This window comes from Phycodurus eques, chromosome 7 (genome assembly GCF_024500275.1).
Source record: "Phycodurus eques isolate BA_2022a chromosome 7, UOR_Pequ_1.1, whole genome shotgun sequence".
NCBI lineage: Eukaryota > Metazoa > Chordata > Actinopteri > Syngnathiformes > Syngnathidae > Phycodurus > Phycodurus eques.
In genome coordinates, this window is record NC_084531.1 from 25,638,926 (window position 1) to 25,643,060 (window position 4,135).

A 4,135-nucleotide genomic window follows, 5' to 3' on the forward strand; every position below is an offset into this window, starting at 1 on the left:
TTCACACCGTCACCTACTGGGAACTAAACCCACACATGGAAGTCAGGTGACTTAACCGTTACGATAACGCTATCTGCAGAACAAATTAGTGGTTAGCATGTGTGTCTCTCATTCAACAGGTTCTGAATTTGAATTCTGCATTCTGCACGTTCTCCTCGTGCCTGCATAGGTTTTCTCTGCATCCTCTTGCTTTTTACAGTCCCAAAAATGAATTAGGTTGTCCATATGTGTGAATGTGAGTGGTTGTTCGTCAATTAGAATCAGAATCTGAATTTGAATCTTTGTTGTCATCATACAATGGATTAGAAAATGTGTATGCTGTTCCCTTGGAGTCAACAGCAGTGAACCGGTCTCAGTATGCCACAGTGCGTATGGGATCAAGACCACCTGACCCGAGCCTCATACGCCCCGACTGCGGCAATATATGCGCTTCCCTGTTTGAGATTCATAGTCATGTACAGTGGGCATGGTCGCCAGCACCGATAAGCACTACCAACTTCTACACATCATACCGGAAGCTTCATCATCTTCGATTACAATGGAAATGCTTCAGAAGAAGAAGCCCTGCGACTGACATTAGAGCGCGCTAGGGCGCTGCCCTACTGCTCAGATGAGTCATCTTGCATAAATTAAACAATGAAAATGGCATATTAACTCATTCACTGCCAGCCTTCCCAGTTAACATGGATATTTGACTTCTAAAGCCGTCAATGGCAGTGAATGTATTCAAATAAGTGCGTTTTAAGGTATATGTATTTTTAGATGAGAAGGCTAAATGGTTTTATGAGTAAAATGTTTCGTTTAACTGGGTTATCTCATTTTAAGACACAACTGACCGGTTTTATCAATTCACTTGCATGTATCCACAGACACACACCCTTAGGACACTTTCACAGGGTATGGGGTCACGCACTTACTGCGACAAATAACTCATGAATATGCAAATCGCTTGTGTATCCCCTCACTTATACTCTCGTCCTGTAGACTTTTATAATTCACATAATTAATGCCACCAAACTTCAGTTGTACAGTCGGGTACACGAACCTTGTCCTGCATGCTTCTTCTCCTGTCCTTGTCCTGTTCTAGCTTGTTCTGTCCTTCCCTCACATGGTCTAGCACTACAGCCCCATGCAACACTCCTATTTAATTGTTGTAGATAATGTAATGATTTACCTCTCCCATCCTGTTTACAATTAGTGCTTTGTCTTTTGTCTTTGTTTCTCTCTCTCTCTTCTAGAAGCTTTGTTCTGTTCGACTGATCAAGTCTGATTCTCAATAAACCTCAATTATAATACCACAGCGGAAGCTTAAAAACTCCACTGTGACACAGTAAAACTGTTTCGGCATAAAAGGGATACCAATTTTCCATTCTGCTTGACCTAACAGGACAAAAAAAAAAAAAAAAAAAAGGAATTCACCTTATAACCATAGAGTACACACATCACATCTAGTTATTCCTGATTGCCTTTCTCTGGAAGTCTAAAAAAAAAAAGTCTCAATGTAATCCATAAAAGGAACTGTGAGCTATGGGGGATAGGGGATCATCACCAACCTTTTTGGACACTTCATAACTTCTTTGTTTGCCACCACTATGCATTATTGACTTTCTGTCCATGATCTTGCCTTTAATCCTTGTACTGCAAAAAAAATTAAAAAATCAATATTTTGTGACTGAAACATAACAAGGTCTCCTTGGCTGATTTTGAATCCATTGGGAAATTGTGGCACTGATGTGTGTGTGCCCTTTGAAGAGCATAAACAAAAAAAAACGTAAATATTTTTGATGCACTATGGCATTAACATGAATGATTGACTGTCTCAAAAGACAGCTACTGTTGTTGACAAATCTATATCGCCTATAGACATACACAGCACAGTACAGTAAAGCCTTAAGGAAAGAGCCTAACTTCAGGACAACAGTCACCTGTTAAATAGGATGACAATCCTTATCTATTTTGCCCCTTCAAATGACCATCTAGTAATACGTATTTAATATTGAATGAGGCAATTTAGAAAAAAGGGTCAGTTGTACTTTTCTGGTTGCTCTTCAGTGGTGGAAAGTAACACATACTTGAATAGATTCTTCAAGTACTGAAGGTACTACACTCAACTTTTTACTTTTACTTAACCTTAACCTATTTATTGTGTGTTACAATATACTATATTTATAATTTCATATGGGCGGCACGGTGGCCGACTGGTTAGAGCGTCAGCCTCACAGTTCTGAGGACCCGGGTTCAATCCCCAGCCCCGACTGTGTGGAGTTTGCATGTTCTCCCCGTGCCTGCGTGGGTTTTCTCCGGGCACTCCGGTTTCCTCCCACATCCCAAAAACATGCATGAATTGGAGACTCTAAATTGCCCGTAGGCATGACTGTGAGTGCGAATGGTTGTCTGTTTGTATGTGCCCTGCGATTGGCTGGCAACCAGTTCAGGGTGTACCCCGCCTCCTGCCCGATGACAGCTGGGATGGGCTCCAGCGCGCCCGCGACCCGAGTGAGGATAAGCGGCTCAGAAAATGGATGGATGGATGGATAATTTCATATGTACCTGAGGCTAGAAAACAAAGTGTGGCTGACCCTGATGCAGTCCCACGTCCACCTTAAATTCGTTCGTCACACCTACAGCACACCTCACCGCTGTTCTGCTGCCCTCGTACATGTCCTGTATTATTCTAACATACTTCCAGACTTCCGCATGCAGTACCACAGTTCCTCTCTGTGTACTCTGTCATAGGCTTTCTCTAGATCTACAAAGACACAATGTAGCTCCTTCTGACCTTCTCTGTACTTTTCCATCAACATCCTCAAGGCAAATAGTGCATCTGTGGTACTCTTTCTAGGCATGAAACCATATTGTTGCTCGCAAATGCTCACTTCTGTCCTGAGTCTAGCCTCCACTACTCTTTCCCATAACTTCATTGTGTGGCTCATCAACTTTATTCCTTGATAGTTGCCACAGCTCTGCACATCACCTTTGTTCCTAAAAATGGGCACCAGTACACTTTTCCTCCATTCCTCAGGCATCTTCTCACGCACTAGAATTCTATTGAACAAGCTGGTCCAAAACTCCACAGCCACCTCTCCTAGATGCTTCCTTACCTCCACAGGAATGTCATCAGGACCAACTGCCTTTCCATTTTTCATCCTCTTTAATGCCTTTCTAACTTCCCCCTTACTAATCATTGCCACTTCCTGGTCCACCACACTTGCCTCTTCTACTCTCCCTTCTCTCTCATTTTCCTCATTCATCAACTCCTCGAAGTATTCTTTCCATCTAGCTAACACACTGCTGGCACCAGTCAACATATTTCCATCTCTATCCTTAATCACCCTAACCTGCTGCACATCCTTTCCATCTTTATCCCTCTGTCTGGCCAGCCTGTATAGATCCTTTTCTCCTTCTTTAGTGTCCAACCTGACATACATGTCATCATATGCCTCTTGTTTGGTCTTTGCCAAATGTATTCCTTTCGCCTCTCATCGGTCCTCTCAGTGTCCCACTTCTTCTTTGCTAACCTTTTTCCTTGTATGATTTCCTGTACTGTGAGGTTCCACCACCAAGTCTCCTTGCCTCCTTTCCTGCCAGAAGATACACCAAGTACTCTCCTGCCTGCCTCTCTGATCACCTTGGCTGTAGTGGTCCAGTCTTCTGGAAGCTCCTCCCGTCCACCGAGAGCCTGTCTCACCTCTTCCCGAAAAGCTGCACAACACTCGTCCTGTCTCAGCTTCCACCACATGGTTCTCTTCTCTGCCTTTGTCTTCCTAATCTTCCTCCCCACCACCAGAGTCATCTTACACACCACCATCCTATGCTGTCTAGCCACACACACAAAAAAAGAATAATTGAAGCACTTCAAAATGCGGATGTTATTGACAGCAAGAATTAATTTTTGCTTTTGTATCTTTTTTATTTATATACATTTCAGAGTTTGGGGCTTCTACTTAAAGAAAGTGGAAAATAGAAATTTACAAATTGCTTATTCTGTGATTTCTAGTAGTACAGTATTTAGTTTTCCAAAAGGATGTCAACTTTCAAAGAAAAAAATAAATAAAAATGTAACTCGCGGAGTATAAACGCAGGGGTGTTGGATGTGTGTCTGGTTGAGGGCTGCCGTCTCCCGGCGAGTTGCTGC